This window comes from Leuciscus leuciscus (genome assembly GCF_965113295.1).
Source record: "Leuciscus leuciscus genome assembly, chromosome: 4".
Classification (NCBI taxonomy): Eukaryota; Metazoa; Chordata; class Actinopteri; order Cypriniformes; family Leuciscidae; genus Leuciscus; species Leuciscus leuciscus.
This window is the reverse complement of record NC_138728.1, coordinates 33789698-33803531: the sequence shown is the minus strand read 5'-3', so window position 1 is coordinate 33803531 and position 13834 is coordinate 33789698. Positions and strand designations below refer to the sequence as shown.

Genomic DNA, 13834 nt, shown 5'->3' with positions numbered 1-13834 from the left:
CAGCAGTACTTCAGGCTGGACAGGACCCAGTTTGATGTGCTGCTGCGGAGGGTGGGTCCCCTGATTTGCAAGGACAATACACGTTTCCGACGAGCCATTTCCCCCGGTGAACGGCTGGCAATTTGTTTACGGTAAGTAAGCCTATTTAAATGCGTAACTGAACCAGGTTGATTAAAATATTTAATCGATTTAGATGCTTTTATATAGACTAAGACTATCACGTTTAATTTAATCAGTATATAAATACACACATGTTTCAACATTTAATCAATGTCACCTTGCTATCTGGGATAGGCCTATACATACATATATGTAGCGGCACAAGGATGGGATGGAATGATTTTAAGCATAAATGATCTCTGCTAGCGACTACGCCACCCTGGAATCTTGCCAGGGAAAATAAAATATAGTTTACTTAAGGAAACACAGGTTCGTCCACAGTAAGGCGGCAGGAGACGTGGGTACAAAAAAATATAAATTTGTTTTATTAAAGATATAATCAATATAAAAATGCACAAACATCAACAGCACTCAATGTAGACAATTTTGTGGTTCAACAAACACACATGGAGCGACCTGAGTCAGCGGGACAGGAGCCGAGGCAGAGCAGTGGATAAGGGCACATAAGGCCTCCACGACAAGTCACCTTTTCCGTACACCTGTGCATATACACTCACACCAATACACACACTCACACCACTCAGCACACAACACTCGTGAGGGAGACCACCACCAGCAATCCGCCCCTGCTTTGTGCACTCAGCTCCTGGAACAGAAATGTCACTGTTGAGACACACTCAGAATTGTCACTCCAGGAGACAGAAATTGGAGTAGAAATAGTCACAGTTTCACGTTAAACGGATTACAAAATTCTGAGTCAAAATACAAAATAAAAGCCAATACAAACGAAAAGGAAATTTTCCCCCCAAAATAAAGGGCTCACATGGAGGCACACACACTAAAATAAACACAAAGGACAGTGTTTTCAGTCCTTTGTCCACAGCGGAGCAAAGCAACCGCAAAAGGAGTAACGCAGCAAAGCCATGAAGCAGCAAAGCCATAAAGCAGCAAAGCAACAGCGCCTCCAGAAGTAGTCCCACGCAGTCAACCGCACGGAAACTAATCGGTGGTGCAGATGCGACCCATTGGTCCGTACTACATCTATAAATTTACAAATAAACAATCAGACAAACTCTGTGATTTAACTGCTAACCATTAATAAAAACTGTTTCTCTCAACAGATTGCCATTTAACCTAGGCGCAAATTTAAAACTACATACCTTTTAGGTGCGATCTCTGGGGACCAACTCAGTCAGGCAGACAACATGCATGTGGGCTCATCCCATCTATCAGGTGGACAGCGTGCGCGTCGGCAATAACTAAGCATTCTGGGCATGAAGTATAAACAACCATACTCTGACCATCAAGAGTACAACCTCAGCCGAATGCCAGCCGCGAAAGCTTGCATGTCGCCCTGGAAATAAGCTAATGTTAGCTACAGTATGCCATTGATCGACCAGCTCACAACACCCAACATACCTGAATGACGACAGAAAATGACGACACGGGAAGGGGCGGTGCCTCATGGCACCATACACTCTAACCAGCTTGTTTATATGCGCTACTACAGCTCACTGATAGGACGAGCTCAAATGAATTAATCAGCCACCTGCAGGCAGGATATATTTCATTAGACCTGCCACATATATATGTGTATATGTGTATGTATAGGCCTATATGTGTGTGTGTGTGTTTATATTTATACTTGTTTATACTTATAAAGTGTGTGTATATATTATATCTTTGTGTGCACCAAAGAAGAATCATATATAACATGTTGAAACATATATAATCTTATTTAATGTGTCGGTTAAGTTATTATAAAAATAAACAAATATAAATATATAATGTATTTTTTTAACTGCAAAATTGTGGATTAATATGCTTTCTTTTCATATAAATGTATACTTTAATTCTTAATACATATTTACAAAGATTCCTTGCAACAGGGGATTCATACCGCAGTATCCGATTGTTAAGTCTGACGTCACACGTGACGTTTAGCCTTTTCCGGGTCCAAGCGCTCCTCTCGTCCAGACATAACAATGGTGGAACCTGAACATTTATTTACGATCACGTCCTTCTTAGTGAGGCACCCTTGGCGGTCAAAAAGTGTTTAAATTCCTTTAACACTAACTGAGTGGTTAGTGTAGCTCATCACTCAGGTGGCATAATTAAGGGTAGAGTCCAGGCATCAATGAAAAAGAAGATTTAAGAGGTTGAAGTGAGTTAGCTCGGGACACGGGACACAGCACTGCGGCATTGTAAAAACACTCAATAATAACCAAAACACTAGCGAAAGCGGTAGGTAGGTAGAGAGGACCTGGACTTTGGACCCGGAAAGAGTATTATCGGAGAGTGGTTACGTCACGACTTAACAACCGAATTGCCTTCAGCTACAGGGTTGGGCACAGCACTGTAGCTGGTATCGTGGCAGAGGTGTCAAAGGCCATTTGGGACTCCATGGTTGAGGACTACATGCCGGTTCCTTCCACAGAAGATTGGAGGGACATTGCAGCAGAGTTCTACCATCGCTGGAATTTCCCAAACTGTCTTGGTTCTATTGATGGGAAACATGTAGTGATCCAGGCTCCCAACAACTCTGGATCATTATTCTATAACTACAAGGGGACATTCTCTATTGTCCTCTTGGCAGTTGTAGATGCCAGGTACTGTTTCCGCATCATAGATGTTGGCAGTTATGGGAAGTCCAGTGATGGTGGGACTCTGGCTAATTGTCCCTTTGGTAACGGTCTTCGAAGTGGAACCCTTGGCCTACCGGAGGACACGCTGCTACCAGGAGCAGAACACCTGGGACCCCAGCCTCACGTCTTTGTGGCAGATGAGGCCTTCCCTCTCCGCAGAAATCTAATGCGACCCTTCCCAGGTACCACCACCCTTCCCAGTAGACACAGGGTGTTTAACTACAGGCTTTCACGGGCAAGGCTGACAGTTGAGAATGCGTTCGGTATACTCGCAGCACAGTGGCGAATGTATCGGCGTGTGATTGGTGTCAGCCCAGACCATGTGGAAGCCTGTGTGAAGGCAACCTGTGTTCTACACAACTTTCTGCGGAGGACAACAGGGAGTGTGCGGAACCCACCAACCCTGGCTGTGGAAGGAGAAGCCTCTGCACTGCAGAACATCAGCAGAGCAGGGAGCAACAACGCTTCCCGCGATGCCATGCGTGTGAGGGAGACCCTTGTCGATTACTTCTGTGCTGAGGGTGCAGTTCTCTGGCAGCCACAGGTGTGACAGGCATGAAAGATTCTTTTCAGAACTAAACCAAAGGCTCTTTTAAGAGCCACCCACATTATAATAAAAGAGCAATGTTTCCATGTGTTTCCATCATCTCTTATCAATACTAAATTATATCCTGGCTATACTATAAGATATGCTCAATAAACATATCTTTCCAAAATACATAACAGCATAACATATGAATAATAAGTGACTGCACTATGGTAATCACACTATAAAAGGCTACAAAGTTTAATATATATATATACTTAATAATTTCATGAAATCAGTATTGGATCCAACTGACTTACTACATGGACAAAATTCTTCTAAATATTATTTGTGTTGTGCTGAAGAAATTTACCCTTAAAAATCTTCTCTTTTTTTTTTAAGAAACATTGAACATTCTGGAATAAATGTATTTTTATTTGAAGAATGACCTAAAAGTTATTGTTATTTTGATTGGTTTCTTTTTAAACAAGAAACCAGAAACCAATCAAAATAACAATAACTTTTAGGTCATTAGGTCACTTTTTCTGTTTTTGGTTTTATTTAATTCCCTCCTGTATACATCACGGAGGTTTTTCAAATTTTTTTTTGCATTCTTCAACTAAAAAAAAAAAAAAAAAAGATGTATGAGCACACACACAAATATTACTTTTATGAAAATGTATAACAAAGTATGATCAGATGCAATGAGTAAGCGTAGTATAGGCCTATAGTTTATTCTGTAATATATTGCAATACAATATTAATATCTGTATACAGATATAAGATATACTAAATATTTCATAGAATACATATAATATTAATATACTGTATCCATCAGTATACAGTACATTAATTTAATAGGTTATTAATATCTAGTATACATTGATTTCAATAGTATACATTATACAGTACATTATATACACGTGCAAATGGAGAGTGTAAACAGCACTAAAATATTAGAAAGGCCACTATAGTACGTTTAGGTTTTGTTTACTGTCTCTGTCCAAAAAAAATTATAGTTAATTGTACAGGCTATTCAATCATTTAAACCTACTTGGAATCCCCGCAATCTCTGAAACTCCTTTCCACGCATCATTCTTTTTATATATGTCCTTGTACGTGGGCAGAGACATGTCAACTAAAATCGGAAAATTGCTAACTGCAAGGATCAATTTTTCATCCATCTTTACGTGCACTGCAGGCCCAGGGGCTGTGGAGAAGGATCACGTGCGCTCCACTCCTATTGGTTGTCGCTCGCGAAAGTCGCTCTTCATTTGCATAAAGTTTAAAATTTCTCAACTTTGTCGCGTCGCCAGACACGCCCCATCCAGTCGCCAACGGTCGCCGGAAATCGCCCGCTCCCCATTGAAATGAATGGTATCGTGTCGCTTGTAGTGTGAACAGGGCTTTAACGTCTGCCCGTTTGAACGCAATACGTAACGTGCCTTGGCTAATTTCAAAATAGCGCACATACTTTTATGCAGCTACTTGTATGATGGACTTGGCTAGAAGATTTGATCATTTAAGCTATTATTAAATTAGATTAAATATTGATATATTATTAAGTAGCGAATATTACATTAACCCTTAAAGACCTAGAACATTTTTGGGGCGCCTGACTCACCTGTACTTTTCTTTGTTTTTCTAACCCATTCTAGCAGCAAGCATCAAGTGCCATATATCATTTTAAACAGGAGAACCTAAAGTTTCCAGCTAGCTCATTTAAAGTCCCAATTTTACATTTCTTTTGTCAGAGAATTTATGAAATTAACAGGATTTTAAGAAAAACGGCAGCAAAAAATGTGGTGTTTTCAGTGTGAACTCAAACAGAACTTCCTGAAGTTTTGTTTTTTTCTTTTAGAAAGTTAGACTTGGTTGTTTTAGACTTCCAGATGAAATTTTGTCTACATGAGTCATTCTACGAAACGGGTGCCATTTGGGTCCGCAACGTTTGATGAGATGCATAAGGCACAAACTTGTCCCAAAATGTGTTTACAAATTTTAAAGTTATTCATTCAAGTGTTCTTGTTAACATGATATATGATAAATATATATTTTTTTAAAGAACAACATACTATTTTAATAATTTTTCATTAGTTCATAGCCAATTTCACATGTCCGTGTTGACCAACATGACATTTGCATCTTAAATATCATCAAATAAGTTATGTATTTTTTTAAAACTTTTTATTATTTTCATGAATATATGTGTGTCCCTTTTCACAAAAGATGTATTTTATTCAAAATAAACCTTATTTTTTGTAAATATTTTGTTATTTATGTGCGTCCCTCAGTTTGACTTACCACCCCGTCACACTAACTTGTTTTATTTATAAATAATGTACTGTTGCTTTAAATGACATCACAAAGCAGAAGTGACATCATTGGAGCCTTTTACCCACCAAGAACAAAAGCAGGCAAGTACTGACATTCCTCTACATTCTTTATTTGTTGATTTTTCATGTTAGGCAGGCTCCGTCAAGCTTAAACCAACCACCCAGTCACGCAAAATAGAGAGGGAAAACTGATTTTTATTTATTATTTTACATTATTAATGCAAATATATATATATTTAAGATAGAATGCATGTATGCTAGGTGAGGAACTTGACCGCATGGGAGATCGGCAGCCATTTTGGGCTGAAATTTACCACCCCGTCACATACCACCCCGTCACATATTTTATTGTGACGTGGTGGTAAGGGATGTGACGGGGTGGTTCTGCTTCCCATTTGAATGTAAGGATAAGTGAAATCAAGGATTATAATATAGGCTAATATTTTTTTTCTGTTAACTTAACCCTGTTTTGTTCATTCACTCACACACATACTTATTACACACTTATTACTCATTTATTACTCACTATCTCTTTCACTCTCCATGTCACTCAATCACTGTCACTCACTCACTCACTCACTCACTCACTGTCACTCACTATCTCACTCACTCACTCACTCACTCACTCACTCACTCACTCACTATCTCACTCACTCACTCACTCACTCAATCACTGTCACTCAATCACTATCTCTTCCATTCACTCACTATCTCACTGACTCACTATCTTTCACTTACTATCTCACTCACTCACTATCTCTTTCACTCACTATCTCACTCACTCACTCACTCACTCACTCACTATCTGTGTTTAATGAAGGATGTTACATTTTATAACATTTGCAGATAGATCTGTCTCCATCATGGCTCCATTAACCGGTGTTGAGAGACAACGGCGATGCCGTGCACGTCGGGATGCTGATACTGAGAGGAAGCAAAAATATCTAGAGAGTGAACGTCAGAGATGGAGACGGGATGTAGAGCAAGGAAAAAAGAAGAAGATTAGTGATCTAAGTGAGCGAGGGAAGCGTCAGCTGCGTAAAAAGTGGAGGAAGCAGGACAAGAAGAGAAAAGAGAAAGCAGAGGCTAGGAAGCACAGTCAGGACACCTTTCCTTTGAGTCCAGATCCTGTCCAACAGTCAAAGCAGCAGTTAGGATCTTCAAGGTCAGGGTTGTGTGCAGTTAGGATTATAAATAAATGGATACATGCAGAGAATAAGAAGCAGGAATATCACTGATGATTAATTGTTTTTATATATGGTGTACATGATTTAAACCCCTAAGTTACCAGTAGATTTTTGTTTTGTTTCAGGCAACATAAAGAAGGAAAGCGAATTTCCAGGAAGAACAGGGATACACTACACAAAGAAATTGAAAAACTAAAGAAATCGCTAGAGAAGGAAAGAAAACGTGCTGACAAATACAGAAAAAGATATAAGCGCTTAAATAAGAATGACTCCCCTCGTTCAAAAATAAATGAATTAACTAAGACAGGAAGAGTAAGCTCCAAAATCAGAAAAACACTACTCTATCATGAAGCCTTGATTGAAGACATAAAGAATAAGTACTGTAAAGCAAGAAAAGAAAAAGAAAAACAACTTATAGCAAAGGTAACAGCGGGGAGGATTGTGAAGAAGTACAGGCTACAAGGTTTTGCCGAAAATGCCCTTGGATTTTCAAAGAAGCGTCGCAGTGTTCAGAGTGAAGACCTCTGTTCCACCAACAGAAATCCCACAAACAGGTTCACTGCTGCTTTCAAGTCCAAAGTCAAAACCTTCTTCACTCGAGATGACAACAGTCGGATAACGACTGGACGAAAACAAACAATTACCAAGAACAAGGTGAAGAAGCAGAAAAGGTTTCTGGCTGACACAATGAAAAATCTTCACAAAAAATTTCTTACTGAAAACACAAACAACATATCATACTCCCTTTTCTGTAAGCTTCGCCCATTTTGGGTTGTACATCCCACTCTCTCTGACCGGAACACGTGTCTGTGCAAGATCCATGAAAATCTCAGATTTGTCATTGAGAAGTTGCATAATTTGAGGCTCATAGATACTTCAGATCTCGAGAGTTTGACTAAAATGATAACCTGTGACACCTCCAGGAAAATGTGCATGTATGATGAGTGCGAGGAATGCAAAGACAAGACTGTTCAGCTCTCCAGATTTGATGGCTCAGCAAAGGTTGCATTCACTCAATGGGCCACAGCAGAGAAAGCAAGGGAAGATGTGAGGGAGGGTCCAACCACTGTCAAGATCACAGTGAAGAAAACAATGGAGGACACACAAGACAATCTTGTGGAGTTATTCCACACTCTTCTCCATAAATTCAAGAGACACACATTCAACATAAATCAACAGTATTCCTACTGCAGAGAGTTGAAGAAGAACCTGTCAAAAGAGGAGGCAGTGATCCACATTGACTTCTCTGAAAACTATACATGCAAATACAGCTCAGAGATCCAAGCTGTCCACTTTGGCTCCTCGCACCAACAAGCTACTCTGCACACTGGTGTTTTTTACATAGGTGGTGAAAAAGAGCCCATCTGTTTTAGCACAGTGTCACCCTCCAAACACAAAAGCCCCCCAGCTATATGGGCACACATGAATCCGGTGCTGAATTATCTACAAGCCACATACCCAGATGTATCTGTTCTACACTTTCTGAGTGATGGACCTTGTACCCAATACAGACAGAAAGGGAATTTCTTCCTTTTCAGCACAGAGCTTGCAAGACGAGGCCTGAAAGGTGGAACATGGAACTTTTTTGAGGCAAGCCATGGCAAGGGGGCCCCTGACGGTGTTGGGGGAACCTTGAAAAGAACAGCGGACAAGATGGTGACCAACGGCCACGACATACACGATGCCCATGAGCTATATAAGGCCCTCACTGAAACATCTACAACTGTTAAGTTGTTTTATGTAGCATCTGAAGCAGTGGAGCAGGCAATGGAAAAGATGCCAGGCCAGATTCCACCAGTGCCATCCACAATGAAAACACACCAAGTGGTCACATTCACTCCAGGAGAAATCCTTTACCGAGAAATTAGTTGCATGTGCTCCACGCAAAAGCAGCTAAGATGTCAGTGCTTCACCACACAGCATTTCACTTTTAACAAAACAGCCCAAAATGTGCCAACAGAAGCAATTGCTTGGGAAAGTGGAGATCTCATTGGGAAGTGGTGCGTGCTTAAATATGACAGCGACCTTTATCCTGGGATCATCATGGAAACAGATGAAACACATGCCCTTGTAAAGTGTATGCACCGTGTTGGTGCCAATAGGTTCTTCTGGCCTCCAAGAGATGACTTCCTGTGGTATCTCTTCGATGATGTGCTCGAAATCATTCAAGCACCACAGCATGTGACATCCCGCCACATGGAAATACAGAGGGATGTGTGGATGCGACTCTCCCTGTCACTGAAATGATGCTCTTTTTTTTAGTTTTTCAGAGCATTACCAATGTTTTCCATTAACTCTCAAATTGTAATGTTTCCCTCCGCCAGTTGTATAAAGTTTAAAACAAGCATTTCATATAGATCCATACCACCCTGTCACAGTCAACCAATCCGTGACATCAGTTACCACCCCGTCACGGGGGTCTTTTTGTTAAAAATGTATGTAAAAGAATAGAAATTTTACATAAATTAATGTTGAATGATGTTCTTGTTGTGTGAACTAATCAAATAAATGTAACTTTATTTGTATTTTTTAAGTGTATTTGTTTTTTCAGTACAAACAATGAGGCCATTGAAATGTCAAATTCATATTTCAAGATTAAAAAACTAAGAATAATTTTTTTTATATAAATTACAGACTTTCTATTGATGGTATACAAAAAAGGGACAATTTACTATTAGGAAAACATTAGATTTTAACAATATATTTCTTGTTTTACTACTCTAATGGCATACATATTGTCCGTGACGGGGTGGTACAAGAAAGACTCCCATGCCTGAATAAAAAGGATACTATTATTAAGGATTTTGTGCCTGAGGTGGGAAAATATATTTTTTGGGATGATTAAAATATCTTTAAAGTTGTAAGTTTTTCAAAAATAAGTTTGTTCTTAATTAAAATTTGGAAAATTGCAAAGTGGAAATGGCACCCGTTTCGTAGAATGACTCACATGTAACAATCCCTCAGCAAGTTATAGCCATTTATTATAATATTATTCTAGGCGTTTTTGAGTAAAAACAGGTGTATTACATTTACTGACAATGTAGATGTGTCCAAATAAGTTCAGGAAGTAAAGTAAATAGAAAAGTTGTTATATTACAACAGAACACTGAAGCAAACATTTTTCTTCAGACAATTATATTATAATTTGAACATGAACAACAAATGCAAACAATATAACAAAGTAGTGACAACTGTGCAATATAAATACTAACAATACAATATACAGAGTGTAAATGAACAAATGGTTCAAATAATCTTCACAAACTAAATACCAAAAAGAAATAAACAGTGCAAATGAAGAAATGGTTCATTGAGGGTAATATACTGAGTGCTAATGAACAAATAGTGCAAATAATCTTCACAAACTAAATATAAATAAACAGTGCAAATGATTCAAACAATCTTCTGAATCGGAAGGTTCCACCAGGTCTAACGACTCGTTTAAAAAAAAAAATTCTAACACATCCTCCGATTTGTACTGCTGTTTTTTTTTTACATACAAATGCTCTTTCGTGTTTTATGCTCTTTCATGTTTTGCGCTCTTTCGTGTTTCGCGCTATGGTCAAAAACTTTGCATCCGTTAGTTTTCATGCGTATAGTTTTCAATGCATTGCGTTTGTTAAAAATGTATAAAGAAATGTGATTAGTTGTTAAAATCACCAATCACTATGTTTGTTGGTTGAGTTGATGACCGTTTGGACGAATCTGGGCATGGGGGTGGGACTAAGCATCAACAATCGTTCCTGTTTGGCTCAGAGAAAGAAACCACATGTGTTTCCTTGACGAATCACTGCTGCAGATTTTCATGACGCAATCACCGGCACTACGAAGCCACTGAATGACCAATAGAGACACCCGTGATAACACAGGAAAGCTGAGAATCTCATCTTTACGGTGCATTTTAAAGCATACAGATTGGATTAGCGACTCAAAAGTTATTAAACATTTTAGAACGATTGTTATTTTATGCCGCGGGCGGCCGTATCGGTCTTTAAGGGTTAATAGCTATTTAACATAGGCCTAGCCTTTAACATCCTCCAAGGATATTAATAAAATAATATTTAGGTTTGGATACATAACAAAAAAATAAAAATAACAAAAAAAGAATCTCAACAGTAAAAAGCTTTGAATGTATTTTACAATATAATTTATGCACGGGCATGCATGGGAATAGGAAATAGGCTATAGGGTACAATAATAATAAAAAAGCTCTATAGTAGAGTGGATGCATTACTTAATTATATTCAGAATTTCTATGTTATAAAAAATCGTTCTATGAACTTCTAGCAAGCTCATTTAAACCGAGTTGTAAATGGCGAAATGAAAGGAGGCTAAATAAATATTAAACTACTAAATATCAATATAAAATTGCCAGTAGATGGCGCCAAGGCCCTGTTCTCTTGAGATTACTGGTTGACGTTCAACCTATTCTTTCAAAAACACAAATATATATTTAACACCCACACAACTACTCCTTTTAGACAATTGCAGTTGTTCTGCTGTGGTGCTGTCTGGAACTGTATTTTCATCGACTATTGTGTGAAATGCATTAATATATTGTTTATTTACAGGCATTCTGGTTTTCTAAAAACTGCTCATTACAGAAACATTCAAACAAATATTTACAAATTTGTGTTTTACTTGGTATTTTTCCAACTTGTCTCAGTTGGCAATTCATTTTCATTATATTTAAATAAATAAATATATATATTTCTGTTACTCAGAAGTGAAACATTATGTGAATTTAAAGTGGCTGCGTTATAAATAGAAATATGGGTAGCCTAAATGTATGTGCTGTTGTTGGTTCCCATGACATGCTACATTTTAACGTTTTAATGACAGTGTCTTGGCTATACATTTTGCAGTTCACTAATGAAGGGGAATGTAAAGCATTAAATCAACCAGGTCTCTGAAATAGTTTAGAGGTGCATCTCATGAAGCTTCATTTGACAAGCATATATTGACAGAGCACAACTCAGTGTCACACATTTAGATAATGGAAGAACAACACAGAAACAAGAAACAAACAGGGTCAACAGTCTGGAAGAAGAGGAGTAATGATGTGTGGTGGAAGAAGGGTACAGAGGCAAAACAATGGAAGAGGTCAAGATTGTGGACATGTTCCTTATGAAATAAGGACACTATTGCAGACAATGTTATCAATCATGACCTTACAATGACTGATGTGGGTCAAAAGGTAAAGCCGAATGTTGGGAGAACAACAGTGTCTTCAATCATTCAAACGTTTGTAGACCGGACAGGTGTGTAATCAGACATTATTTTCAGTACTGTAATACGTACTCCACTTGCATTTTACATAATACAGTAAATATACTTTATAGAGACAATGTAACACACAAACACACACATATATACAGTGTGTGTGTGTGTGTGTGTGTGTGTGTGTGTGTGTGTGTGTGTGTGTGTGTGTGTGTGTGTGTGTGTATGCACTGTATGTGTGTATATATATATATATATATATATATATATATATATATTCTGAAAATACTGAACACTGTTATATTGTATAATATGTACTTCATTAACTGCGAAATTGTTAAGTGAATGCTTTTTACTGTAATTCGTATTTATGTAACAAACTTTATTTCCCAGGATTTAAAGATTTAGTGTAGCATTTATGATTATTGTGTGTGCTTAAGAGCAGAGTAAAGCTATGGGTATCTCATGTATAAGACAGGAATAGGACCAGCATGCAGACAATACCATAGAATAAAGCAGTCATACTCTGACCATTTAAATCTATTATTCTGTTATTAAAAGATGCTAATGACATTACAAACTCTTCGTTTTGACATAAAAATAAATGTAATCTAAATATGCTCTTAACATAGTAGAATTTTTTAATTTTTTTGCTGTATGACTAGGCTACATTTAATAGAGTGCTAGGCTTTATAACAACTTTAGTGTAGCTCTATTACATAGTATATTTATGTTAAACAATTTTAAATTGGATGATTAATTACCTGTTCAGAATAAGTATAGCAGTAACCGGCAAAATACATTTTAGTTTAAAATCCAATAAGCTTTAAAGTGGTTTCTGAATGGTTAATTAATACTAAATGCAGCATCTTGAACTTGAGGCATGCAGACCGGCTGGTGCAGGGCTTTAACAAATCTTAAACAAACAAATAATGATATGAACCACTTTTTCTGAATTTTACTAGCCCATTTTATTTGTCTCTCATAAGATCGTATATACATGACAATATACTTTTATCTATCATTGGGATACCAAATGTATGTACTTAATGTATAGACATTAAGCATTATAGAAATAAATAAATCAAATGTAGTCCGAAGTAAACTGCCAAAATAAGATTATCTATGATAATGTCTATAACAGTAAATGTATGAGAAAATAAGGAAAATTAGGTGGGCAGACGTAATCCACATAAACTTCTAACGTGATGCCGCCGTCACGTCTGTAAAGATCAACAGCTACACGTTATTGACGTGTCTACGTGACGTGATATTTGCGTGTATGTCTCCATATAAAACAAATGGAGACGTACACGCACGTATACACGTGTGTTTGTTACGAACTGCTCCGAGACTTGAAGGTTGGGATCCAAATGCAGCTTTTAATAAACAGAGTAATCCAAAGAACAGGCAAGGGTCATACACAGGCAGGCAGTCAAAACAAAGAAACAAACAAAACAGGCAGGGACCAGAGGCAAGAGAGTAATCCAGGGACCAGAGGCAAGAGAGTAATCCAGGGAACAGGGCAAGATATCCAAAACCAAAATACAAGAAACCAGGGAAAACGCTCAGAGATGCAGTGAAACACTTAACAAAACTTCGCAGTGAGTGATGGGGTGAACCAGGCTTATATGGGGTGAACTAAACAAGAAGATGAGATACAGGTGAATGTGATAATGAGTGCTGATGAGTCCAGGCAGAGAATGATGGGAGATGTAGTCTGTGAGTGAACATGAGAGTCAAGTGTGGAGTGCCCTCTGGTGGCTCTCGAGGGCACTCCAGCTGGTTATCGTTACATAG

General features: G+C 38.1%; 2 long non-coding RNA genes across 2 annotated transcripts in view; one reads left to right on the top strand and one right to left on the bottom strand.

Annotated features, from left to right (window-relative positions):
* The window catches only part of LOC309497483, a 110926-nt gene extending 110812 nt beyond the window's left edge, over nucleotides 1-114 (top strand). The window contains exon 4 of the long non-coding RNA XR_014205556.1: nucleotides 4-114. This is a non-coding gene — a long non-coding RNA (uncharacterized lncRNA). The remainder of the gene's footprint in view (nucleotides 1-3) is intronic.
* A 348-nt stretch (nucleotides 115-462) lies between these two features.
* LOC309497479 lies at nucleotides 463-1705 on the bottom strand. Its single transcript, XR_014205552.1, has 2 exons — nucleotides 1540-1705; nucleotides 463-1474 (listed from the first exon to the last, which is right to left on the bottom strand). It is a non-coding gene; the product is annotated as an uncharacterized lncRNA (long non-coding RNA).
* Between the last annotated feature and the right edge of the window lie 12129 nt (nucleotides 1706-13834).